General features: G+C 53.5%; 1 protein-coding gene across 13 annotated transcripts in view; it reads left to right on the top strand.

Annotated features, from left to right (window-relative positions):
- Positions 1–18,006: 18,006 nt before the first annotated feature.
- The window catches only part of EPB41L1 (erythrocyte membrane protein band 4.1 like 1), a 73,852-nt gene continuing 64,077 nt past the window's right edge, over positions 18,007–27,781 (top strand). For all 13 annotated transcript variants that reach the window (XM_052790918.1, XM_052790957.1, XM_052790975.1 and 10 more), the window contains exon 1: positions 18,007–18,130. The gene's annotated coding sequence lies outside the window, so the exon portion shown is untranslated. The remainder of the gene's footprint in view (positions 18,131–27,781) is intronic.

Genomic DNA, 27,781 nt, shown 5'->3' on the forward strand with positions numbered 1-27,781 from the left:
AATATGGAGGAAAACACAAATAGGGAAAGACAAAATCAAGCAGACTAAGGCAGAAAATGAGTTCTGCCTAGATGTATAAGCCTACAAAAAAAAAAAGTGTATGTCTAGGAAAGTCTAGATTAACTAAATGGGACAGATAAGCAAATACCAGTTGATATGTGAGGTGGCTGAATTGTTCGATATCTTTTATGGTTTAAATATTTACACAATATTTAACTGTGACCAGATTACTATTAGCAACAAGAGGCTAGGAACAAGAACAGAATAACAAAGTTGAAGATATAGGATGGGAATATTCAAATTGTCAAGGTCTGATAAAACTTACCCTGGAGTACATAAGGAACTAGCCACAGTAATCTCTGACCCCATTAGCAATTATCTCAGAAAACATACGGAGCATGGGTGAGGTCCTTGTGGACTGGAAGAGGGCAAAACATAGCGCATAGCATTAAAAAAGGAGAAAGGGAAATACACTAGTCAGACTAACTTTGATGCCTGAAAAGATACCGAATGAAATTATTACATGATCACATGTTAAGCATCTCAGGGATAATGTGATAAAGAACAGACAACAATGATTTGCAAATAATACAACATGTTGAACCAATTTAATTTCCATCGTTGATGGGGAAGTAGCCCAGCTGATAACAGGAAGCAGTAGATATGGTATGTCTTGACTTTCATGCGTTTTTGGCGCTGTCCCATGGGACATGCTCTTCAGGAAACATAGATGATGGCATGCAATTGAAACATTGCTGAGGTGGATGTCCAACTGGTTAAAAACCACTGGACTGCTCAGATGCTATCAGGCTGGGAAGACATGTTAAGTGAGGTCCTGTGAGGTCTGTCCTGGGTCAGGTCCTGGTCAATATTTTCATTAGCCACCAGGTTGATGAAATAGTGATTATGCTTATAAAATGCTGAAATAATAACAGATAGCAAAGGGCTGCAACTATCTGAGGGACATGATCAGAATTTAAACTAAAACTCAATCACTTAGAAATTACTTGAAATTGATAAAATGCAGTTCAATAAAGACAAATGCAAAGCAGGCAACCTGCAATGCACAAACACTATGCAGAAACTCTGGCTGGAGAGCAGTACTGCTGCTGGGAAGTTTCGGTGGATGACTGCTGATGAGGCTCAGCAGCCTTCTGCTGCTGTAAGCAAGGCAAGCACATGCTGGGCATTGCCAGCAAGGTGGCCCTGATAAGGCAGGGACAGCCACAGTGCTGCTCTGCTTGGCCTGGGGGAATTTCAGCCAGAGATTTGGTCTGGTCATCATAAGGAGGAGGTAGGAAACAGGAGAAAGTCCAGAGGAGATGCTTACAAGATTGGTTAGAAGTTTGAAAAACATGAGCTACAAGAAGAGGAAGAGCAAACTGAATCTGTCTAGGTCTGGCAGGGCAACGCCTGAGCAGGGATATGAGAACAGCCTTCTAAAATGCTAAAAATCACTAGAAAGAGATTAGTGATCATTTATTCTTAGGTCTGCCAAGGATATTTTGTGCAGTAATTAGCTTAATTTGCATCTAGAAAGATTTAGGGTAGGTATTAGGATTGCAAGGAGATTTTCCTTGGGCCACATCATGTTGTATCAAAGGCTGGCTGGGATCTCGCTGCTCCAAAACAGCATGCAGAGGAGCAGCTCCTTGCAGTCCCGCTTGCTCTTTGGGGCTGCAAGGCACCCTGGAGGGACCCCACTGTGCCAGGCACCCTGGGGAGACTTCCCCAGTAAATCAGGGCCGGGCAGGGAAAGGCTGGGCAGAGTCATCTCCAAGCACCCAGCACCAGGGGTTCAGGGAGCAGGGGAGAGGGGAGGCAGTGGGGGCTCTTGCTCCCACTCCTGAGAAGCTGCCTGCCTCCTTGCCATGGGAGAAGGAGGTCTTTGCCCAGTGGCAGAGGGTGGAAATTGTTTTGGTGAGCTGCGCCACTGACTAGGAAAACCAGCTCCATAACTGTATTTCCAGTTCCCCTGCTTTGGATCTGCCCCTCTGCCACACCATCCTTTCCTCTCCCATCTCTGTGTGCCTCTGTTTTGCATCTCCTCCATCATCTTTCTTCTGCAATACCCCTCCCGCTCTCCGTCTTCTCCATCCCTCCAGCTGCACTCCTCCTCCTTTCTAGTCTCTCCCTCTTTATTCTCATTCCTTCTCACACCAGCTTTTTAATTCAGCAGCATGACATTTCCATTTGAATCGCTTTCCCGACTCCATCTAGGACAGGAGCCGAGCCAGGGTGCTGTATCCTGTCCTAGCCCCACATTCATTAGCGTCACGTGGACGTTGCTGGCTGTCACCAGCAAGCCCATTCTGTATGCGTGGCAGCATGCTCCCGTACCCTCCTCTCTGCCTGGTGAGCTGAGCTAAGCGTGGATTACAGTGCTCCAGTCGGTGTGCGGAGAGGGAGCAACAGTGAGTCTCGCCTGGAGACAGACTGAGTGCTCCCCATTGGCATCCCCAGAAGAGTAAATGGGCACTCTGCAGCCACCCATTTCCAGGGGATCTGCTGGGTCTTCAGGCTGCTTTTCTGAGGGTACAAGGGACACAGGTCTGTGCCATCTCTGCCTATCAGTCCTTGTGGGCCAGCGTGGGAGCCCCCGGCCAAATCAGGCACCACAACAGCAAAGGCAAGAGATAAGTGTGGTGAGAAGGATCCGCTGGCTGGGGGTAGCCATCGGACAATCTTTCTAGCCGGCACTAGGTTTGCTAGGAGTGAAGGTCTGGTCTCACCAGGATGGTGCAAGCTCGGGTGTTCACTGGGTGGCTGGGTGGGGGTGCTGGACTCAGCCCAGCTCCTCTGAAGCACTTGCAGTGCAGGGACCTCCCCAGCTCTACACAGACCCTCGGATTAGCCACCGGAGCCTGGCAAAGTTCGTTCCTTGCCAAGGACCACCTCCACATGTTCCTGCTCATCTGGGTGCAGAGGGTGGTGTTTTGGGGCAAACTGGCTGTATTCTGCATTTTCTCAAGGCCCTGTGAGCATGATGCTATGGTCTGTGCAAAGTATCTGTATTTCTCCTTATTTTCACAGCCATTGCCTTGTCCAGGCTGAAGCAGATGGTGTGTACGAGTTCCCCGAGGAGCATGGCACCGAGTTCCGTGCTCCCAGAGCCACCCTCTGCCCTTCAGTCACCCATCGCAGTGGCTATTTTTCTACCAGAGGCAGCAGTTCAGCTGAGGGCTTTGGCAGAGCCACCCCTGCTGAAACACCTGCCCCGACTGTCCCCACAGCACACGCAGGGTGCGACGGCCACATGGGTTGGGGTTGCTCCACTTTGCTCAATGGTGTGCTCAGCCTCACCAGGACCCTGCCAAAGCAGAGCCAAACCATGCCTTGTCTCTCCCTCCCTCAGCCTTCCCAGAGCCCAGCTCTTAGGTGAGAGGTGCCACCCCGGCTCTCCGCTGCCTGTGTGCGTGTACCCCCGAATGCCTGCTCACACACACAGGAATTCACTTCTTGCACATCAGCACAGGTGAACATCCATCAGGGACCAGACTACATCGTTCAGGGGCCATTGAACTGGGCCTGGGACCCACTGTGGTGGCTCTTCTGCCTCCCCGGCCCCCCTGGCTGAGGTTCCCCAGCTCCTTCACCTGGAGGACGGAGAGCCAGGAAATCCCACTCTGTGGGCTACCTCTCCATGGATATGAGAGGCCCTGTTGTGAAAGTCCCCAAGAGCAGGACCCAGTTCTGTCCCCAGGTGCATGTCCTCTGAGGTCCCTTGGTCTGGGGTGGAGGCCTGTGGGGCACATGGCTGCCCACCCTCCCCACCTCCTTCTCTCTTCTCTTGAGGCAGAGCTCTACCTCTCTCCCTTGCAATCTTGCAGTCTGCCCAGCCTAAATAAGATTTATTACCTCCCCAGCACCAGGTGGACACACAGGCAAATAGCTTCCAGCCTCACAGGGTGTTTCTTTCCTCTCTATCAAGTGCCAGTTAATGGTTAACTTTCAGGAGTTTTCCTCCTAGCAAACAGGGAGCCCTTCAACATTTTCTTTAACCTCTTGGTTAAAGAAAAAACCAAGAGCCTGTTGGTATCTGGTGAACTTCTCTCCATGCCAGGTGGAACCGGTGGCCACTTTGCAGACGCCTCCTTGCAGGTGCAACGGCAGAAGGGCAGGGCAATGCTACCAGACCAGTGCGGGCTGCAGGCAGCCAGCCATAGCTGCCAGCGCCACAATACAGGAGAGGGTCCGGGGAGCGTTCCGTTTCACTTAGGGGATGTAGAAGCTCAGTCTGATGAAGGGCTACAGGTGCAGCTGAGGATGTGGGGGGCCTGCAGCGACCTGGCTGTTTGCTATCAGGAAAAGGGCTACGTTCTCCCATTGGGCTGTAAATTAAAATTCTGCCTGTCTTCTTCTCCAGGGGCAGAGTGGATGGGAATGGGGTTGGCACTCTGATATACTCAGGGGAGCCTCAAGCCCTTTACCAGTAAATGCACAGGACACCCTCACCATGCAGGCAGTTGGTGCTGAGGCATCAGGTGCTGGGAGCTCCCTGACGCAGTGGCCATTGGCTCCCTCATCATGGAAGAAAAATGGGTGCACAGGTTTCCACTTACTGTCTCTAAAAGCAGAGCTCTTACCCAGAAGTTCATCTGTTTGAAAGAGGGTCGGATTCTGCTAGTACGAGTGCAAAGGGGTAGAATATTTTGCAGTCTTCTTTGCGTTTCACTGATGGCCATTCACAAACTGTCGACACATGGTGACCCTCGGACCACATGAGCAGAGCAACAGGGGCTGCCCTTTGGTGGCAGCAGCATGGCACAGCACCTCGTCCCTTCATTTTTGACTGGTGTGTTAAAATACCACTTGATTTCCATTCTCTCTGCCATGATGGAAAAAGCAAACAGGCGAAGAGGCTTTGTGCTTGGGTTGTTAAATTTTCATGGCAATTTAGCAAGGCTGGTCGAGAGTCATTTTCCAGCTAATTTCAGTTCCTTTGCACCACTCCTGGGCTGCAGGGCCTGGGCTGCAAGCGTGACAGCAGGGAGCTGCTCGTTTGCTGCTCAGAGGCTTGTCATGGAAAAAAGCTGACCTGGGAAACATTGTTATCAGCATTTGATAAGAGATGATAATGCTAATTTTGATCCTAACAACTTTCCTCAATAGAAATGATCAGCTCATATTTATCCCAGCAATTACAGCTACAAAGAGCTCATGCAGTTAGAGAATATCCACCTTCTGCAGCTGAGAGAGGAGAGGTTTACATGGATCATAAGAACTAATGCTAACGTGGCTTCTTGAAGGAAATTGTCTCTTTGAAGAATAAATCAGCACCTAGCTGTTAGAAATCGGGCCCCGTTCTCCCATGGGACAGGCTGTCCCACATCTGCCTGACAGACGGGTGTCTTGCCAGTCCCTCTGATGCATCTGGCTTTTGTCCTTGCAGGAACCGGCTCTACCCCAGTGCCAGTGTGGGCTTGTGCTCAAGGTCTGACATTCTGAGTGGTATTTTTGAGGATGCCTGCAAGGGGCTTTTACCAGAAAAATGTCCCTTCCATGGTGTCAGGTCTAGGTGGGCACATGCATCCCAGCCTACGCTTGATCTCTGAATCCTTCTGAAGTGCAGCTATGTGCAGCGTGACCTGCTAAGGCATCACCATACATGTACCAGGGTGTTATCATTGCTTGCAGATATTGGCAGCCCACATTTCTCATCTAGCGTGTGTGGCCTGAAGGCTCAGCAGGACGCAAGGCAGAGCACGTATGGCTCCACAGTGGGGGTGCTGGAGCTGCTGCCAGGGAGCTTGGATTTCAGGGGCACAGGCAGACCTGCAGAGCCTTTGCAGGGCATATTCTTACATTTTGCAGCAACAAGGAGAGAGTTTTCTAGCCTGCTCCAGCTCTTGCAGCACTGCAAAGCACAGTCCTTGACTCAACACAGCTCACTGACTGCTTTCCATAGCACCAGACATTAACCTTTCTCCTCTGCCCAAATAAATCAATGTGTCCACAGGGCCTTTGGAGCTGGTGAGCAATGCCAGCCAGTGCTGGCCGGGTTGACCAGGAAAGTGAGGAGCCAGGTGGTGCTGTGGAGGAGTGCGTCAGCCTGGTTTGTCTGGGTCTCATCTGGCTGCTGGGTGATTTGTCAGCCAGAAGGATCAGTGCACGCCACTGGGCTGGTGTGGCCGCTCGCAGAGGTGCCCGGACCCCGGCCCTGGTGCCCGGGCAAGGCTGGCACTGGTGCTTCTGCCACATGGGTGGACAAAAAGGCAAGGGCTTAAAATGTGTCTTATGTGCAAAGCACCAAAGGTCCCACAAACCAGTCCAACTGCTTTATGCAAACAGGATATCACTGGCATTTCTGTGTTCATGCTTATGTCTGGTCCAGGTCTCATACATAACAGTTTCAATTTTGGCATGTCAGGACTTTCAGAAATTTGACTCTTTGACTGACTCCAGTGATCTGGACTTGTCCATGTAAGCACCTTCAGCGCAAAGCCTGCCAGTGCTGCCCTCTCACGAAGGCCATTAACCATCATCTTCCTGTACCCAGTCCCGAAGAAAGGAAGCTGGCACCCACGCTGGTCCCCTCCAGGACAGGGAAAGCACATGTGTTGAGGATGACGAGGCCCTAAGCCAGGACCCTGCTAGGCTGAGTTACTTGCAGGGTATGTCCCAAGTGAGGAGGTGGGGACCTGCTGTTTTGCCTGACATGGCTGACACCCCTCAAACACTGGCTTTGCAGTGGAGATATGCAAGGGGTGGAGTAGGTCCCGCTGACCATTGGCACTGGGGATGCCCAGCCCTTATTGTGAAAGACAAGAGCATGTCCCCAAAAGCACCCAGCTGCCAGCATTGGCTGGTGGTCCCCATGCCACCTGGGTGCAGTGGCAGCTCTGCCACCCAGCTGGGCTCCTCACCAGGCTCCAGCATCTCAGAACAGTTATCAGCGAGGGCCTGACCCAGACAAGTGCTGAATACCCACATCCATCCCTCAAACTGGCTAACTGGAGTGTGTCACTGAGCCCAGGGCCTCTGTGGCTGCCACCAGCACTGGGGTCCCCAGCCCCTTGCCCAGGGCATTTGGGGCAGGACCAGAAATCAGGAGATGTTTCTCCTGCACCTCCTCACCTTGCCCAGTGCACCCTGTACCATGGCCATGTGGCCCCTTTGCTGCTGCCAGCAGCATGCTTTGGAGGGGGACCAGCTGGTGGTGTGAAGCCTCCATGGGTTTGGTCCTTCCCCAGCAGCCCCCTGCTTTCTTCCCTGAGCCTGTGCTCAGCCCCCATCCCATCAGGCTGGGGCTGGGGGAGCCTCAGGCAAGCTCTGCACAGTCTGCGAGGGGTCAAGCAAGACCACGGTAACCACAGGACCCCTGGCCAAGGAGCAGAGCTGGCACCAAGGCAAGGTGCCTCTACAGGCCCCTTCCCTCCTCCTCATTTCTGGTCCCATTAATCAGCATCAGCTGAAGCTGGCAGAGGGCTGGAGGGCTCAGCAATGCAAATAAATACCCTGAAAAGAGGACCCCACCTTCAAGCCTGATCCTGTTCTGCTGGGAGAGGCTCTAGCTGTGTGCTGGACACCCCTGGCAGGGGCTGGCTGTGCACAGATCTTTATTTTCCAAATATTATTTGTGATCCTGTATGTGATGAGCAATAATAAAGCCAGGATCTCACTGTGTGCTGCTGCCAGGGTGCCTGGGCCAGGGAAATTGGCTGTGGAGGAGTCTGAAATGCTTTCACAGCATGTTGGGGGGCTGAGCCCTGGCAGCCCTACAGCTGCAGCGGGGAGGCTGCTCGCTGCTCTCTATGCCCTTGGCCATGGGGTCAGGAGCAGCTCATGCCAGAAGCTGCAGTGGAGGTTGCTCGGAGTCCAGGGAGGCAGGAATCTGGGACAAAACAGGGTTTGTTTCCCCAGCCGTGACTTCTCTCATCAGCTCGGCTGTGGGCTTGTGTTCCCATGTCTCGGTGGGGTGGCATCTCCCAGGGGGATGCTCCTCTCATCCCATGGCATTTGTGGGGTGGAAGCCAAAGGTCCTGTGTCCTCACTAGAGCCTCGCTGAGGACCTGACAACCCCCTCCTTGTGCAGCTGGTGGGACTGGGCCCTGTGGGGAGAGATACCACTGGCCGGGGCTGCAGAGGAGGAGAGCTCAGCAAGACCACAGGGCATCGATTGCATCCTGCAAGGGGCTGGGATGGACAGACACAGGTAGAGGGTGAGCCAGTGCCTTTCTGGGGCCAACACTGCTGATGGGTCACCTCCAGGCCAGGCTAAGGGGTGCCCAGGATGGGTACAACAGTGGGGAGGTGATGGTGCAAGCTGTACCAGCCCCACGTGTCTGGGACCCTGTGGCTCGGGGGGCCCGGGAGGGTGCAGAGCTCCCTGCATCATCCTGCCCATGGGACATCCGCAGGTGATCTGATGGTCCTAGCTGGGGCCTGTTGGACCGAAGCTGTGAGGAGGGAGCGAGGTGCAGTCTCCCTTGCACCACAGGAAGGAGAGGAGAGCTGCTCCCCAGGTTTTGGCAGTGGTTTGGCCACTGCTTTGTCCCAGCCCTCAGGAATATTGGCTTTTGGTCCATCTCTGAGGGAAACTGGAGCTCTGCAGCTCCTGGGACAGGTGAGCCTCTCCCTGATAACTAACCAGCAGGAGAGAGAGTTGGGGACACAAGGGAGCCTGCAAGCAGCCGGATCCAAACCTGGTTGGATCACAGGTTTTACTGGTGCTGCCAGGTGGGAAACTGCTGGTGCTGGAAGCAGGAGCTTTGCCTGCTCCCTCCATCCCTTGCCACCCAGAGCAGGCAGGGAAGCCTGCTGGGGCTGGGCTCTGGTCCAGTCCCTGCACTGCCCTCCTACCCATGGGCACAGCCAGCGTTAGGGGTACAGCCACAAGCCTATCGCTGGAGATTTGGCCGCTAATCCTCTCTGGAAGAGATGATGGCTGTAATCTAGGAATATTGGCTCAGGCTTTTGTTATTAACTTCTCTCAGGCTGCCAGATGCTTCTGGCCAGCACATCCAGCAGTGAGGGACTGCCCTCTCCACACCTTCCCAGGCATTTGGAGTGGGCAAGTGGGGTGAACTGCACACCATTGATAAGTGTCAGGTTAGCGGGCAATGCTGGGGCTCAGTTCACAGGAGCCCCCCCATCAGGGGGTTAGACCATTTGGGAGCAAGCCCTGTGCTCTAGGGCAGGACAAGTATGAGATGGAGCCACTTGGAGAGGGCAGCAAGGAGGCAGGTACTCCCGTTTTGGGAGGCTGGAGAGGGCCATGGCTTCTGACCCTGTGTCACCACCTAAAACAGCAACACTGGCCCAGCTTTTGCCCTGGGTCTCCATGGAAATTTGCCAGCTGGTGGGGGGCCCTGATGCCTGGGCAGGACACTCATCATGCTGCAATGGGCCAGGGCTGTTGGGCTGCCTGTAGGCACTGGTGGCAGCCGGGACAGGCAGGAGAGCAGGCATGGGGAGTGCTGCCAGGGGCAGGCAGGTCTGCTGGGGGCGGGCAGGAGCTTTCCCTGTCATTTGGGAGAACCACCTGTGTGGCTCCAGCCAGCCATCAGCAGCTTCCCTGCCTGCTCTGGGTGGCAAGGGACAGAGGGAGCAGGCAAAGCTCCTGCTTCCAGCACCAGCAGTTTCCCACCTGGCAGCACCAGTAAAACCTGTGATCCAACCAGGTTTGGATCCGGCTGCTTGCAGGCTCCCTTGTGTCCCCAACTCTCTCTCCTGCTGGTTAGTTATCAGGGAGAGGCTCACCTGTCCCAGGAGCTGCAGAGCTCCAGTTTCCCTCAGAGATGGACCAAAAGCCAATATTCCTGAGGGCTGGGACAAAGCAGTAGGAACTCAGTATCTTGGAGACTGCCTGGGATCCAGTGGGGAGTGAGTTAGGTGCCCGCCAAGGAGAGAGCCTGCCCTGCCCTGCCTGCCACCAGCCCCCTGCCCTGATAAAACCTGGATCACACATACAAGACTGGGCAAAGCCAGTCTCAATCCAAACTCTTGCCAGCAGAGCAAACTAAAGCCCTCTTTGTGCCTTCAACAGATCCTGCGTCAGAACAGTAACTAGCACAGGCTGGGAGCTAACAAGCAAAGGAGGCTCCAGCTGCAGCAGCCATCTCTCCATCACAAGCAGATGGGACAGCAGGCTCTGGTGCTGATCGGGTCTGCCTCTTGTGCCTGATGGAAACTGCCCCAAGCACTCATTTTGCAAATGATGTTGCCTAGGGCTAGGCAATCGAGTCTGTCCTAGTCGCTCCCTGCCTGTGAGACAGGCTGTGGACCAGTGGCCCTGCTCTCCTGGAGGTGGTCCCCAGGGGTGGTCATGCAGTGTCTCTCCTCACCGAGGCCCAGAGATGCTGGTTCTTTCCTGTTCCCAAGCACATCTGCTCCTGCCCACCTTTCCACTGGCCATGGCCAAGACCTGGCAGCATCCACCCTGCTCACTCTGTGCTCTGGGTTCAGGATGAGGAATTTTGTAAGATACTGCTGGAGCAGTCAGGACAGGGGTAGATCAATTTGAAATAAATCCCGTCCTTCTTCCCAAACGAAACTTGGGCTCTAGCTGACCTAATTCCATCTGTGTAATCTCACCATGCTATGCCAGCCTCCACAGCATGGGGGCTGTAAACAATTTAGTGCCTCTCCTGGAAAAGAAAATGAGTCTCAGGGCTTCTCTGTAGGGGTCAAGTATGCAGAAAGGCCAAGACCCCCAATAAAGTGCTTGCTGGTGAGCAGTCTCCTACGCCAACAGGCTTCTGGCTGCCAGTGCCAACTACATCACTGCTCTGCTCAGAGAACTCCTCCCAGGTTCCCTGCACGGGCTTCCCCAGTTCCTGCTGCCCTGCTGATGACTAGCAGTGTGATTGTGCCTGTTGGGAAAATGTGGGAGACTGGTCTCTTTTTATTCAGGGAAGGTTGGAGCACCCTCCAGCTACACTTGGGGCACTGGGGTCTGTTTCTGATCAGTGCAATGTCTCTGGGTGAATTTCTAGCACATCCTCTGGGATCTTTGGCGGGAGATGGGAACCATGTGAATCCTGCATTCCAAACCCATGAATACCTTGCCAAAATCCAGACCTCAGTCCAGAGTGTTTAGGACCACATGTGGCTTTAGCAGAGGTTTTGCAAGATGTTCAGCCCTCCCCACATGCTGATCCCAGGACTAGAGTCCTTTTTCATTGTCCCTGGCAAGTCCTTGCAGCACAGCCCTCACAATAATGTCACTCAGCCCAGATGGTTTTATGCCATTGTATCCAGGGGAAAAATTTTCATGTACTACCTTCATTCGGAAGACATCCTAGGAAGACACTGTCAGTAACCATGGGGTGTACTTACTGCTTTGAAGATACTGGAGGGAAGCCTCTGCTCCTTGTGACCCACATCCCTACAACATCTTCCCTGTCTCTGCATCATCAGGGAATGGGGTTGTGTCCACCTCTTAGCTAACTTCATCCCAGGTATGGAGCACAGACTCCTGGGGACCCTTGGTAAAGAAAGTGTCGTTCTTCCTACACCCATCCTGAACTCTTCCTGTACGAAACTTGGTCTTGAATGTGTCTTAAAACCACAAACATTCACTGGCATCACGTATGAAGTTGAAAGAGGTCCAAAGAGGGCTGCAAGCCCAGCCACGGTCAGAAGAACCTGCCTGGCAGCAGCAGACTGAAGAACTTCAGCTCATTGGGTTTCTCCAGGAGAATTCCCAGAGGTGCACGTGGGAGCTGTATGCACCAGCGTGGGGAGAGGCTTGTGTGTAACAGAGCACTCTGTAACCAGGTACATGCAGCAAGACCTAGTGGCTGGTAATTGGAGATACTTAAATTATGGCTGAGATGCTGCTCATACAGTGGAGGTCATTAACTTCCTTAGGACTGTGGTCAGTTTACCATCACTCCTCAGCTGACTGTCCCTTCCACGGACATGCATCTGCCCAGCCACCAGTCCCGGGCCTTGTCGGAGGCTGTGGGGCCCGTTCTCCAGGCTTTGCTGTGCAAGGCACCAGGTTGGATGACTGTAATAGTCCCACATGGCTTGGTGCCTTTTCCACCTAAACAGAGCCTTAGATCATTCTTGACCCTCTCTTGATTTGTTTTCTGCTGTTCCAGCCTCTAGGTTTCCCGTTTTCCTGTCTTTGCTGTACTTAGAAGTGTTAGAAGCTGAGATTTCCACATAGCCACCTGGCTCCACAAGCTGGGACACTGGAGGTTGTAACTGGTAATCTGAAAATCCAGAACAGATGGCTTTTTTTTGGTGGGGGGGTTCCCTTCATGCCTGTGATTCTTAATGGAAAAATCCATACAGTCTCAAAATGTTTGCACTGAGAAGTAATAGCTTAGGCAGCATGAGAGATTGTGCAGTACAAAGTCAGGTTCTTGGGCAGAAATACCAGTTTTTGCCGGTGCAGTCCCCCAGATCAGAACTCCTGCTGCAACACTGGAATTAATATTGCACCCTCCTCTGCGGCTCCCCAAAGCAGAGCGATTTAGGACAGTCAGTGTTAAGGAGCATCATTCTATAGTGAGGGCAGCTGAGGGATACAGGAGCCATGTGAGAGGACGAGACGCTTTGTTGGGGGGTGCTGTGACATCAGCCTAATCTTTCCTGCCTCAGAGTGGTGATATTAGCAGAGTGGTTGGCAGAATGGGTTAAAGGAGCAAACGTGACCGCATCCACTCCCAGCTTTGCACCCTGTTCTTCATCTTTCCCTGCTTTCTGTCTCTCTGGTGCCACGGGTTTCTGCTGGGGGTCTCAGCTGTTCTCAGTGGGGCAGGCTGGTGTCAGACTCAACTTTGTTCAGTCCCTGCCATCTTCAAGCTGGCAGTTAATTAAGCTGTCAGAGCCTTCCCTTTAATCAGAGCATGTCAGACCCGTGCCAGGGGCTCCCCTCAGGAGAACTGTACTTTCCTGGCAGCATCAGGATGGAAAGACACAGGGTATCCCATTGCTCTGCCTGTTGTGCAGTCTGGGGCAGAGCCTTGGCCTCGCTACATTCCTAAACAGGATGGGACCGATGCTCTCCAGGGACTTGCAGCCCAGGATTGCATCCAGCTGGTCCGTGCAGAAAGCCCAGCTAAGGAAGGAGCTGCTCCCACAGGGCTCTCGCCTGTGTGGGGCAGGACGTGCACAGAGGGCTGGGGGTGCTGCTGGGAGCAGGACCTGCCCGGCCCTTCCTCCTTCCCCTCGCAGCTCATGGGACTGGAGTAATCCGTTGCCAGTATTGTCACTCTCTTTGCTGGTGGCTCCTAACCCCATTGCTGACTCGCTGGGGACCCCGTCTGCCCCACAGGTCTGCTGAGATGGCTGTAGCACAAGTGCTTTCTGTGGTTACTTTGCACCTCATTACAGCTCTGTTGGGTGGCATCAGGCAAGCCACATCCCACTCCGGTCTCAGGTTCCCTGCCAGTAAAGTGGGCAAATATTCCTCCCTTCCTGTCTCCCGGGGGGGGGGGGGGGGGTGCTGCAATTCTTTCCACTGCAATCCTCCCACCCCTGCAAGGTGTCAAAGTGGGATGTGTCATGACTGTTACACAGGTCATTAATCTCTTGAGTTAAATTAAAAAAATGCATTTCCTGCCGCTTTTATTCCTAGTTCTCCAGCAGGTGCATAACTATCAGAAGTTATGCCCAACTCTCTGAAGGTCAGCAGGCATTGACAGCGTTTGGGTACTAGGTCCTGTTCCTTGGGAAGCAGAGGATGAAGGCAGTGGGAGGCCTGTTTGTCCCCCAAGACTTCAGGGCTCCAGACATGCAGGGATAATAAGGGCTTGATCTGATGTCTCTGATGACACCTCAGTCCTGGGGACTTTGCACTTTGAATCCCATTCAAACAGCCTGGAGGAAGATGGCACCAAGAGCTGGAAATGTTTTCTTTGGATGGAAACATTTGCCTGGAGCTCCTGGAGGTGAAGCAGCCCAAGCTCACCACTGTGTTCCCATCATCCAAAATGCATGAAGGGCAGAAAGTGCTGTGCTCCCTCTCCTGCGGGGTGGCTATTTCTGTGAGCCCTCCTCAGCCCACGGGCACCCCCATGCCTCCCTGTGGGCACAACTTTGCTGAGGGGATGGAGCCGAGGAGCACACAGGGAGCATCTCACTAATCCCAGCTGGCAGCCAGCTCCCCGAGCTGCACAAAGGGCCTTTTCATGCCCTGCATAAACAAGCAGTAGGCATGAAAGGTTGTTATCGCAGAGCATCAGCGCTAGCAGCAGCTCAGGCGGGAATTCCCAAAATAACCTCCTCCCAAAACCACACAGACATGCACACCCCTTTTTCCGTGCTGTTGGGCTTTATGGAATAAAGCTTTTGGGTGCACGCAGCTCCGCTGCTGAACCCTGTAGCCTGAGAGCTGACTCACAGGCAGGGCTTGACCCCTGTGCCTGCCAGTGCCTCCTGCCAGAAAAGGCAGAGCTCGTGGTGCACCAGCATGCATGTCTGTGTGTGTGTGTTTGTACACGTGCATGTTCCCCTTGTGTCGGAAGTGAGGAAGAACACAACCACACCTCAATGTTTGCTGCATCCTTGTGTTTGTAAGTCTGATGAAGAATACTTTGCAATGATTATTAATAACTGACGGTGTGCAAGGGCTAATTAACAGTTTGCTCTGTGCTTGGAAGGTGGAGCTCCAAGAGCTCCAAGGTGCTCTTCCTTGGAGGAGGTTTCCTCTTCATAGCTGCACCTCTGAAGCTGGACCCCTAGCTGCACCCCTCTCTCTTCTCCAAGGAAGAGCAGGTTGCCATGTAGAAATACACTGAAGCGTCACTCCTGGAGGATGCACTGATCCTCTTTGCTTTCTCTCCCATAAAGCCAGGCCAGAGTTGCTGCAGAGTGAAATTGTAAGGGGAAAGTTTGCTGGAATAAAAGAGCTTGGAGGCTCTCAAGGAGATCTGGCAAGAGCCTGGTGACCAAACCTCTCCTAACATTGAACCATGAAACATCTGCAAGCCCTTGCAATTTATGCCAGTCCTCATTTATTTGTATGGGCATTTGTGTTTTCTTATGTTGTTGTTTCAATTTGATTCTGCCAGACAATGGGAATCTGGCCAGGAGATCCTCACTTGGGTTGTAAAAATGACCTGACTCCCAGGAGAGGGTTTCCCATGGAGTTGGTGGCCAGCAGCGAGCAGGGCTTGTAGGCTCCTCCATTCACATCGCTGTTGCAGGAGGCTCAAAGGTTTCCCTTGTGCACCACTGGGCAACAAAGGTCTCCAGTGTCCAATGGGCAGGCAAAGAGGCAGTTCCACCTAGCCGCGTAATGGCTGGTTTTGGTGTTTAAAACAACTAACTTTTCTGACAATGCATTTGATTTATCTGAAAAAATAACTGAACAAATGTCAGCTCCTTTAAATTTCTTTAAATTTTCAGTTAAGCTCCCGAAAACCTTCTAAAGTTTATACTTCCTCAGTGTTTTCTGGGGGGAAAAAAAGTCTTACTGTCCCCTACCTGCCACCCCGTCTGCAATGTGTGGCCAGAGCAAGTATCTCCATCATTCCCATCACTGCAGCAGCAATCTGCCAGGGATGCAGGAAAGCTCATTTGTCTGTTATTGAATAACCAGAAGAGGGTCCAGCACATGGTGGGGTAATCAATAATAACTCACAGGTGATTATTTCACAAATTAAGCTTGTTTCCTCATTTCAGCAGGCAAAGGGCTACATGGCCAGGTACGTGCATAGATGGCATTTCTATGTCTTCAGGACTGTTGAAGAGTTGCAGGTTTTAGCTTGGTGGTAACTGGAAGACCGTTCAGGCTGGGCTGTTTGCACTGGTGCAAGAAGGGGAGTGAAGGATTCACTGGAGGAATTTGTTCTACACGTTCTTCTTCTGGTTCCTTGGCTTTGCAAGGGGAACGCTCCCTGCGGTGGGTACTGGGGAACCATACCAAGGATATCTGTGCTCATAACTCTGCCAATGTGGTCACCCACTGATTTATTTGACCCAAATTCACTTAAAAGTGAATTTAACATTTAAATTTCCTAGATTTTCTTTTAGAGTATAACAGAACCCGACCTGTTGAGCAGAAATCACTATTTTTCCTTTGAATGACCCGAAAGATGAAACCAGAGAGTAACAGTCCTCAAGACACTGCACAGAGCTACAACTGCAATTATTTTTTGCAGCAATATGGTGCAACTTCTCTCCTGTACAAATTCCCTACAAATTCAGTGCAGCATGACACGCAAATGATGTCACTTGCAGTGCAGCCACCCCAGCAGCGAGGTAAAGCACCTACTTGTCATCACCCCTTAATGAAGCACAGCGGTGGAGGACTGGAGGTGAAAACCATGCCTGGATGGGGAATCTCAGCAGCCTAGTTGAAATGTCTTTTATTTGTAAGTGAATGCCCTCTCTCAAGCTTGGCTCCTATGCTGTGGGGTTTTTTTTTCCAAGAGGTTCCTGCTATTTACCCAACTTTCCAGCTGGGCTTCTCCGAGGCACAAAGAGGCAGGACCTGCCTGAGTTTGTACAGTGAGTCAACAGCTCAGCAGGGGATTAGAGCCCACAATCCTGCTGGCATCGCTGCCTTGGCTCGAACCACTGGACCATGCAGCCTCATTTTGTTCCTGGTACTCTCTGCTGGTATGTGGTTTGTCAGGAAAAAAGCCTCAGTGTGGCTAATAAAGGAGGCACTTTATAAAGCAGTAAAAAAACCACCCGCCTCGTTCCAGCACGTCGTCCCTGTCATGGTAGTGTAGGGGTCAGGCTCCCTGTGTGAGTGTGAAGGGCAGGTTTCCCAAAGGCTGGTGGGGAGGAAGCTGAGGAGCAGCACCCAGAGGCAGCCGGCACAGAGCCCTGGCACCCACTGCTGCCAGACAGCCGACCGTGTGCTGACACACCGTGACGAGCTGCCCCGGGCCAGCCCTGGCTTGCAGAGGACAAGCAGAGGCAGCCAGGTCAGACCTTCCCTGCTGGGAAGAGTCCCCAAGCCTCCCCTCGCTGCTGGAGACTTGCCTTTGCTGGGGTCCTGCACAGAGCTGCACCCTTCTAACTTCAGAGCACCAACACAGTAACTGATGGCAGACGCACTACGAGATAAAAGAGCAAAGCGAAGGCCCCGCAGGGAAGTCCGGGGGCACAACATGCTGCTTGGAGCACTACATGATGCAGCAAGTGCTAGTGGGCGTTGGGTACCAAGTCAGGACTAGCCACAGGCTCTGGGAACAAGGAAACAAGACCCGGCGTGAACCTGTGCATGACACAACCCCTTTGTCCTTTGCTCCTCAGCATCTGCGAGGCAAAGAAGACTGAGTGTGCAGCGCACCTCTAGTCTCATTCCTCCTGTTTATGAGCACCAGTCTGACTTCCCTAAAGGTTTCACCTATTGCCATAGTGGCCATTGCAGCCATGCTGTGCATCCAGTGCATCCCTGCACCCGGTGCATCCATGCTGTGCATCCAGTGCATCCATGCACCCAGGGCATCCATGCTTTTCATCCAGGGCATCACTGCACCCAGTGCATCCATGCTGTGCATCCATGCACACTGTGCATCCCTGCACCCAGTGCATCCATGCTGTGTGTCCAGTGCATCCCTGCACCCAGAGTATCCATACTGTACATCCAGTGCATCCCTGCACCCAGTGCATCCATGCTGTGGGTGCACGCGTGTGTGGTGGAGCAACCGCTCCCCTTTTCATCTGCATCTCCTGGAGGGGGCTGCTTGGCCTGACACACCCAAAGTACCCAAGTCAGATCACTTGATGATGTGGACATCTCCTGGGACCGGCTTAGGGGTGTCCCACCCAAACACCACCCGCACTTCTCTGGGGCCGTGGGCAGTGGGTGGGCAGCCCCGGCCGCTCCAGGAAGGGTCAGCCACCACTTAGGAGCTGCAAAACCTGCCGACATGTCCCACGGAAGGAAAGCTCCTTCCTTGAGGAAGCAAACCTCAGTCCGGGGCTGCCATTCTCAACGGGGAGGTGGCAGGAGGAGGCTCTGCAGGGATGGGGGGGGGGTCTCTGGGGGTGTGTCACGCGTGGAAAGAGCCGTGGGCGGTTCCCACGCAGCGCGGGGCGGGGCGCGGCGCTGCGGAGGGGGAGCGGCCGCTCCCCCTCCGCAGCGCCGCGCCCCGCCCCGCCCCGCGCTCCCGCCGCACGGCGGGCAGGCAGGCAGCAGGCAGGCAGGGCGGGCAGCTGCCGCTGCGGCGTGGGGCCGCGCCCGGGAGGCGGCGGCGGAGCGGGCTGAGCCGAGGTGAGAGCCCGGGCGAGCCGCGGGATATTTTTTTGGGCGGCGGGGGGGGGGGGTGTCGAGCAGCGCCGGCAGCCCCAGGTGCGCTGCCTGTAAGGGAGAGGCAGGCAGGGCTGCAGGCAGGAAAGCTTTTCCAAGGCGGGCCTGCCCTTCTCGGCAACGGTGGGAGGGAGGGAAGGAGGGGGGAGGGCGTGCGGGCAGCGCATCCCGCATCGTGTCCTGCCTCCCTGCCCGCCGTGCGGGGCGGGATGCTGAGGTCGGGGCGCGGCTCCCCACGGGGGTCCAGCCGGGCACGGGGAAGTGGGGGACACACGGAACCTGCGCTTCCCATCCGCGAAGAAGCAAAGCGGAGTGCGGGGAAGCAGCAGCGCGGGTCTGGTCCTTGCGCTGGGATGAGCCAGCCCCAGGGATCCGTAGCCCCGAGCTGCGGGGTTGCCGTAATAGCATTTAACTGCCGGGCTGTGATTTCAGGGAGACGATTTACATTAGAGGGAGAATGTGGAGAGAGCCAGGAACAACTTGGAATGGGTCCTCGCATATTTCTGTGGTTATTTTTGGAGTATCGTCATATGGCAGGAGGTGGGCTCTGGAGGTATCCTTGAGCTCAGCATTTTCTCCATAGGCTGGTTACCCGGGAGATTGTACTAGAGGACCTGCGTGGCCCTTTTCTCTATCAGTGGTTTCTGTATAAAACACTATTTCTCTTGCTGTTTCTGCGGTGGTATTGTTTCCCTCTGGCATGCCCAGCCTTCAGCATGTTATGGTGGGGACCCTTCTGTGGACAAACAATGGTCTGGGTATGCGTGGTTGAGTATTCACAATGTGTTGCAGGAGCAGGCGATGGAAAAGCTGTGTTTGATTCAGCTGTAGATGGTGTGAGGTGACTCCTGATCAGCCCCCTCTCCACTGCTGTGGATGAGGTGTGGCTTCTCCAGCTTCCCCAGAGAGACCAGCCGATGCATCAGTCTCCTTCCTGCACTTAACTGTCACTTTGCCTCCAGCTTTCTCATGCTAGACTTGTCCTAACTGATTTTTGCTTCCAAACAACTTGAGATGTGGGAAGCACATTGGTACCAAGGTCTGTTTCTTGGGGCTGCCTTGCAGATCTCTGTGTCCTTTGCGGCCCACTGGAGGACTCTGCATGTGTGAGATCCCTTTGACCATGGCTGCGCAGGCTGGAGAGCTGTTCTGGTGGCCTTCAGTTGCATGCCCTTGTTGCCATCAAGCAAGTTTGGAGCTGAGGGAGGGCTGGGTTTGGGCGATGATCTTTGCAAGAAGGAAATTACTCTTTAATTATATTTTTTTAGAGTCTGGTTTGGTAGGCATGGAGCCTGTCTGTGGACGCCTTCCCAGGGCGCTCAGGGCTGGGGTCTTCCCAGGGTGCTCAGAGCTGGGGTCTCGATGAGGACCCCGGTCTCTGCTGTGTGCAGAGAGGCAGGGCATGTTCTGGAAGCTGTGGCAGACCCCGGCTGTTGTAGCATATGGCAGGTCCGCAACCACCCTCTTTCTCCCAGAGCGTTCCCTCCTTACGCAGGGGTAACCTCCATGTTTGGTGTCAAAGGACCGTGATGTACCCGTCCCTTGGGGGGTGCGAGCCTCCTCCCTGCCTGCAGCCCCAGCTAGGAGCTGAGTATTCGAGTATTCGAGTATTCGTGTCTCCTTTCCTCTTTGCGCCACCCTTGTGCTCTGTTGATTGCTTTAGCCGCAACTTCAGATGGTAATGCAGTCATTAAACCAGACATCACCGTAAATAGCAGAGCCCTGGGTTAGGCTGCAGGGGTACAGGGTGTCTGGGAGGGTATGATGCAGCTCTGGGTTAGCTGCAGAGCCTGTGTGTTTGTGCTGACGGTAGGCTGGCTTCAGCTGCAGGTGATGTGTTCTTCCCCTGCTGTTTTGGTTGCTTGTTGATGTTGTAGCTAGAACTGTCCAGTATTTTTACCAATTTTTGAGAAATCAGCATTTTCTAAAATGCTCAGGGGAGATGTTTTGTTTTGGAGGAAGCTTCTAAAAAAGGTTTTTGAAGTCCAATATTGTATTACTGGTCAAAAAGCGTAAGCATAGAAGAGGGCCTGTGTTCCTGGCATGTGGAGCGTGAAGGCTTTGGTACCTTTCCTGTCCAGTGCAGGCACGGAAGCTTGCTGGGCCCCCTTTTTTGGGCTGCCACCATGGACCACCATAACAATGTTCCAGGCTAAGTGTATTCTGGCGTGTGGTTTATGGGTGGCCAGGAGGGGTGGCTGGGTCAGCTGAAGAAGTCACTGCACTGTAGAATGGGGAAAATCTTAAAAATCAATTTTCTTCCCCCAGGCAGTTGAGCTCCCTGTTAAGCTCTGGGTGATGACCTTGGTCCTGGTGAGGAGCTGGAGCTCTCATTGATTTGCAGAATAACCTTTCACGCTTTCTGCTGGCAGTGCTGAGCCCTCGTCCCATGTATAACTCTAGAGTCGCTCTGTGTTGCCTGTGTTCCTCCCTGCTCTAGTGCTCCTGCTGACTTCTGCATTACTAGAGTAGTTTTTCAGAGACAGACAGACCAGTCAGGTGCCTGATTAATTTTGTCCCTGAAAGAAGAAATCTTTCCCATAGCTAATTAGGATTTCTAAATTAGGAAGTCACAGAGAATGACCTGTCGGTTAAAGGGCAGGGAGTGGGCTTGGCTGTTCCCAGGCTTGCTCCGAGTTTCCTGCCCAGTCTTGCAGACATCACTTGGGTGTCCTTTGCCTTAATTTTATTTGGCTATGGACAGGGGATATTTCCCTGCCGCCTTGGGCACAGTGCTACGGCGCCTGAGTGACAGCTGGGATACCGATGGGGAAGCAAGCGTATGCAAGGAAATGGGCTGAGTATGGGCTTAAGCTTTGCGGCAGATCAGCGTGGGCGTCTGTAAGGCCTGTGTTTAGCTATATAGTAGACTTTCATGCGGTGCCTGTCACTTGGAGGTCTGAGCCGAGTCTGAAGCTCTGTTTTAAGCATACATGCAAAAGAAGAAACGTGAAACGGTGGAGGTTCCTGAGTCCCGGATTGCTGGAAGCTCCTGTGCAGGAAGACTTGTGCAGCTAGAAATAAATGACTCTCATATGGCATCTAAAAATGTGCTTGTGCTGAGGCTGTGACAGTGATGGCTGCGTGGCTCGTTGTTCTCATTAGAGCAGTCGGGTGGCTCTGAGTCAGCAGGTTTGGATTTGTCACAGCTGGGGCGATTGCACCAGGGAGACCTGTGAGGTTCCATGGTGCTGGGTGGAGGGGTTGACTGTCTCCTGGCTGTCTCCTTCTGCGTGGGGACGTTGGGGTTTGAGCCTAGACTCATGCTCACTGTTGGCTCGTGCTGTCACTTGAGCCTGGAAGGAGTTGTACGTATTTGTGGGAGCTGGAGGACAGTCTCCTTTGGGAGCTCCTTTCCAGCACCTGCCCTGTGCCATTTGGGTGTATAAAGTTGAGCATCACTACTGCCAGGGAGGCAGCTTGCCAAGTAGACCAGTCTTTCTCATGCAAATCACCTTGTCTGGATTACAGGAGATGGGAAGCATGATGGGAGGAGATCGTCTTTGATGGGGACATTGCAGTGTTTCCTTGTGGCTGCAGATCCATCTTTCCTCTCCTCCCAGCCCTTGGGTGGAAGCTTGTGGGTTGTCCAGGACCTAAGTATGCCTTAAAGGGAAGAGGAGGAGATCTGGGCAACAACCGTCTTCCGCCGTGGAAGTAGTGGCTGCTTTCTGCAGCAGCTTGCCTGTCTCCACAGCGTGCCCCTGGTACAGAGCGAGATGTTGGGCCCAGGCCCCATGGATGTCCCTTGTCTTGGATGATAGTTGCTCCCTCTGCCCTGCCTTTCTCCACAGAGGTGAACTGTTTGGGAGTGCATGGAGGCATCTGTACCAAGAGCTGTTGGGCTGAGCTTTTGTACAACTGGGACAGGAGCCAAGGTTTGCTCTCCTTGTGCTAGACAGGGAGCTGTAGGACTGTGTGGAAAGGGGCACTCATCCCAGAGCCTTAGGTGGGTGATTTGGTACGAATACTTCATGTCTGCTTGTCCCAGTACACAGCTGAGGGTGCTCTGAACTGAAGCAGAGAATTAAGCAGTGTGCTGCCTATAGTGTGTGCATGCCCATGTGCATGCTCATGCACACTCCCAGGTTTGCTGTCTGGGAGTGTGGGAGCAGCAGACAGAGCCTTCAAGTCTGGATGATAATGCTCTGGAAGAGGAATTTCTTTCCATCTTCTGCTGATGGTCTGTCTTTTGCCCTCTGGAGGGCAATACTAGCTCCCTTGGGGGGGCTTAGCAGTGCCCTAGGCTGGGTTTGCCCCATGCAGGAGCTGCTGTGTCTGGGAGCAGCCGGGTCTGGGTAAGCAGCAGCACCCCGGGTCCGGAGGGATCACAGCGCAGAGGAGACTGGGCTGACCCTATTGTGCTCAAAACACGAGACAAATGAGGCTGAAGCTGCAGATCTGCAGTTGCCAGCAGGTCAGCAGTTTTACTGGGGCACTTGGCCTCTTTGTGGAGATGAAATGTGGTAGCAGTTTAATATCTGCTCCACCCCCCTTTCAGAAACCAGCCCTCTGCCACGCCAGGTATAACTGGACCCTGCTGCCATCTCACTGGGCTTTGCTGTCCCTGACACCTTCTCAGTCCCAAAGACTGATGCTCCTTTGCAAGGTATTGGCGATGAGGTGGAAACCAGGACCAGGTGCTGCACTAGTGTAAAATGCATCCTGCATTTGAGGCGATGCTGAATGAGGATTCACAGCCCAGCCCTGCTGCCAGGTTCCACCCGCCAGCTCCTTCCTCCCTCTGCTCCTACTAACCCACTGCCGGGGCCCCGCTTGCTGCCTGGCAGCAGAGTGGGGATGTGTGCTGGTATCCTTCCCCAAGTATCAGATGGAGAGGAAAACACAGGGTGGAGTCATCTCTCGCACAAAGGAATGTTGAGGTATCGTTTCTGCCTTCGGTGGATTTTTTAGGTGGCTGGGGAGAGATTAAACAGGATCTTAACACATTCACAGCCCCCTTCCCACCTCATTTTCCTGTGAATCTGTTGCTGTCGTGGTATCTTTCAGAAGCTATTTTTAGCTTTGCCTTTTCTTTTTTTCCCCCCCCTCTCCTCGTATCAGGCTTTTGAAGGGAAACACGTTTTCTATGGGAGAACAGAATGAGCCATTTCACGAGACATTTTGTTATGGGCAGAAGGGCCGGGAAATCTGATTGTGCGTTTTAAATGACACATTCCCCTTTGTAATCAGCTAATCGTACTTGCTGGGGTGAGTGCCAGCAGAAAGCCATCCTGGCTGGGCCAGGGGCAGGCAGGTGCGGACCCTGGCAGGCTGCGGGGTGGAACTGGGGATGGACCCCCCCCCCCCCCCCCCCCCCCCAGCCCTTCGCATCCAGCCGGGACCGCCACCCAAGTGGCCACGTATGAAGGCTGCAGTCCTGGGAGGGGTCTGGCGGGTTTTTCCTCCTTAATGTTCCTATTGGGGAAGCGGTACCCCTGTGTATGAGAGAAGCAATTAAGTGTTCTAATTAGGTGCACTATTGATCTGGGCAGTGTTTCTGCTGGCAGGAGCTCCTGCTGAACATGGGATGCTGTGGCACCTGACAAAGCTTTGGGTCTCTGCTTTGCCAATGAGGAGAGGGATGTGGCAAAGGTCTCAAAGTGGGAGGGCTGTGCTGTGTTAAGGCCTAAGGTGTGGTCATAAGGCTGGGTCTGCTGCTTGCTATGGGAAGGTGCAATTTTTGACAAGGATACAAACCCAGCATTGGTGGTGAACTTTGGGGTGGGAAAATTCCAGCCTGAATTCTCAGCAGTGTTGCCTTTTAGGAGATAGACTGCAAGTCCTGACAGATGAAGGTCCTGCAGAGTGAACTGGCCAGAACAAGGGAAACCTCCTTTGAGGTCTGATCTGGTTCTGGGTATACGCGTGCCTACATGACGCAGGGGCCATTACCTCTGCAAATTCACTGGGGCTCTTCTTCAGGGAACCAAAAAATGCTTTCTGGTAGTATGGCATGAGTAAATACCTGCTGGTCACCTTGGTCTGGTGTGTGATCCATTTGTAAGGAATGCAGCTGACGTTAGGGTGACTGTTGGAAGTACTACAGGACATAGAGAAAACGCAGCTGCCCATGCTGTGTTTTGGTGGCAACTTCACTGTCGCTGTAAGCCCACCTGGCCACTTCTGTGCTGCTGCAAGAGCTTTGGAGCTCAGTCCCACCCCAGCACGGTGCTGCTGGCTGCAGCAGCCCGGTGTGTATAGGCAGAGCAACCTGGAAGGCTCATGGTGTTGTGGTCCATGGTCATCTCCTGCTGAACGCTGGCTGGGCTGTTCCTTCTCGGCTTGCCAGAGCTGATATGGTCCCAGTGCAAGGTGGAGCTGTGCACAGCTGGACCTCTCTCCAGTCATGCTTTGCCCTTGGCTAAGCTGCCCTGGGGCTGCCATGCTGCCCTGCCCTGTTTATGTTCATGCTCTGGTGGACACATGAAGGGGACAGTATGAATCCTTGTCCCCTTCCTTGCCCTTCGTTGGACCCATCAGCGTTTTTGCAATGCGCTGGCCTAGATTGGAGTGAGCTGGGCTCAGCATATGGCTCCCTCCTAACCCCAGCCAGCAGTTGAGCCTGCCAGCGGTGCTGGCCGGGATCTGCCCCTTGCACGGACCATAGCCTTCATCTGGCTGCCATTGGTGTCCCAGCTCCTGCTTCCACAGCCGGTACTCATGCTCACCCCGTCAGGGTCAGGCTGGATGACTGTGATGACGATGTTGTGACAATGTGGGTCACTGTGGGGTGTTTTTGAGCCCGGGGCACTGTCTGTGGCTGAGATGGTGTATGCACCGGCTGGCACCGGGGAGAGCTGCGTGGCAGGAGATTGTGATGCAATCTAGCATGGATTTTTGCTAGCAGGAGTGTTATGGGGAGCTGTTTGTTTGCAGGCAGAAGTGAGCAGGGTTGGGGGAGGGTCTTGCTCCCACTGCATGTATTCTCAGAACACTTCATTAATATGATATTAATTGATGCAGTAGCTCAGATCCCAAAATGTCTATAGCTCAGAACCTGCTGTGGTGCAGCCAGCCCTGGTGAATGCTGCTTCACACAGTGGAAGGAGGTACAGTTGGTGTCTGATGGAGAGTGCGGGGGCTTTGTTTGGCAGCATTAACACAGGCAGGTTGGGGGAGCATTGAGTGCCACTGTCCTGCCTTTGGTGACTGTATCCTCCATCCTCTCTCACAGGAGGAACCCAGTGCAGCCCTGGCGAGCCCCAGGTGCCAGGGCAGCTGGCGTGAATACCCCTTCTTCTGGGTCTATCGAAAGCTGGCTGCTCTTGTGCCTGCCCATGTGTGTGTCTGCCTGCCCGTCTCTGCTGCGCATCTCTTGACTCGCCCTTGAGCTGGGATGGGAGAAAGCTGAGCGTACGAACCTGGGAGCTGCATGGGGCCCCCCACAAAAATCGCTGTGCTTGGCAGAATGGGGAGCAGGGCCACAGAGGCTGCACTGAAGAGGGGAGAGAGGCCCACAGATCCCTGCAGCTTTGCGTGACTGTCAGCGAGTGGGAGCAGGAGCTGCTGGTATTGGAGTCCGTTCCCCGGATCAGCTTGGCCTATTGGGGCACTCATGCGTCCTGCCGCTGGGAGAGGGCAGAGCTCTTCTCCTGATGGAGCTGTCTCTGCTTTGGCTTGTTAGCCTCTGGGCAGTGGCATCTGCATGAGGAGGCAGGTGAAGGAGAGAGAGGTCTGTCATGGGCTCTGGGATCAAGAGGTGTGGGCACATAGGTAATGGCATGGGACAGGAGCCTCCACATGCCAGTGGCATTGCTTGGTCTGTGGGCAGCACAGGCTCTGTGTGTAATCGTGAGTAGGTCAGGAAAATGCCATTTCCAGGTCTGGCAGAGCAGCGAGCCGTGCACCGGGGCATGCGTTCAGCTCCTGTGCTGGGCACTGGTGTGGAGGCGTTCAGGCCCTGTGACACCGGCCCTGCGGTGCTGATGTGTGGGGGGACCTGGGGGCTGCAGGTGCAGCCAGCGCTGGGTGTCGGCTGGCTGGGCACAGGGGTGCTCCCGTTGCATCCCAGCCCTGCTCCCCATGCAGTGAGACAGCTGAGCAAGTAAAACCAGTCTACATGCTGGGCTGCAAAGGAATCTGTCCCTGGTGAGCAGGGGTGTGTGAGAGCATGCCCACCACCCAATGACATCCTGCTTGCGCTTCCCCTTGTGTGACAGCGGCAGAGAGCTGGGACAAGACCATGCACTCGGTGGTGGCTGTAACTCCCCCCTCTTCCCGTATCTCTCATGCAAATCATTTGGGGGTGCAGTTTCTCCCTGCTCAAAGGTGACTTTGTTTCCTTGGAGGTGCCAAAGCTCCTGGCCTTATTGTGTCAGGTTTTCTGCCTGGGGGACAGTGGCGGGTCCTGGAGGGAATGGCCAGAGCCCCACACGGTAACTGCCCAGCCACGGCTCAATCGCTGCATGTCGCCATGCTGCTTGGGGACTCTGTCCAAATGGAAAGTGGAGCAGCTTTTATGCTCTGAGCAAGCTCTTGGGGAAGCTGCTGTGGATCAGTGTCACTCAGCACAAGCTGTGTCAGGCTATGCACAGCTGATGTTTGCTTGTGGAGAGTGAAAGGTTTTTGCTGAATCCATGGGTGAGGTGGGGTGCTTTGCATAGGCGGGTCATCCTGCCTGCTTTGCTTCTGTGCTTAAGGGACGATGGTCCTTGCCTATTGAAGGTATGTTTGAAAATTAACCCTTGGAAAAACAAGGTGTCCTTGCTGTGCTGTGCGACTGTGCTTCCTCCTTCACATAACTGTAGTGCCTGCTGGGCAGTTTTTCCTCCCCCATTAGATGCAGTTGTCATCTAAAAAGCGGTGCTAAAAATGCTGTTGCAGGATTGGGGCTGTTCCTACTAAAACTGCTGATTTCAGTCCTGGTGTGCCAGAGCTGCTGGTCACTCCATGGACGAGTGAGGGGGGCTGCCTCCCGTGGGTCCTGCATCACTGACCTGCATCATTACCTGGGGTAACAGGTCCTGCCGACCAGATGTTGTCCTCGGCATTACCACAGGGGCCACACCGGTGAGCCAGAGGGGCAGGTGACAATGAGGTGGCACAGATGGCCCTGAAAGGAGAACTTGGGTAGTGCCTGGTGGCGCGAGCCAGGAAAGTATCTGTTTCACTTCTCGGAGGTGTGTTTGTTCTGCAGCACTGCCTGTAGTAAATATTTGCTTTTATCACTCAAATGAGCAGAGCTGGCTCGCGATGCATGCAGTGGGGCAGGCTGACTGCGTGAGAAGGTGCTGTTTTCACATCAGTCTTTTGGGGAGTAAAGCGGCATCTAACGTAATCTGGAGCTTACGTTCTCCAGCAAGCAGATTTGTATGGAGTCTAAATGCAGTGCTCGAGCCGTGCAGGCACCATCTTGTGATGAAGTGCCTGGCTAACGTCCTTCCATGTACTTGCCATCATCTCTGGGAAGGGTTTCTTTTCTTTTTCTTTTCTTTTTTCTTTCTTTTTTCTTTTCTTTTTTCTTTTCTTTTTTCTTTTCTTTTTTCTTTTCTTTTTTCTTTTCTTTTTTCTTTTCTTTTTTCTTTTCTTTTTTCTTTTCTTTTTTCTTTTCTTTTCTTTTCTTTTTCTTTTCTTTTTTCTCTTCTTTTTTCTCTTCTTTTTTCTCTTCTTTTT

The sequence above is a fragment of the Harpia harpyja genome, chromosome 1 (genome assembly GCF_026419915.1).
Source record: "Harpia harpyja isolate bHarHar1 chromosome 1, bHarHar1 primary haplotype, whole genome shotgun sequence".
NCBI classification, from domain to species: domain Eukaryota; kingdom Metazoa; phylum Chordata; class Aves; order Accipitriformes; family Accipitridae; genus Harpia; species Harpia harpyja.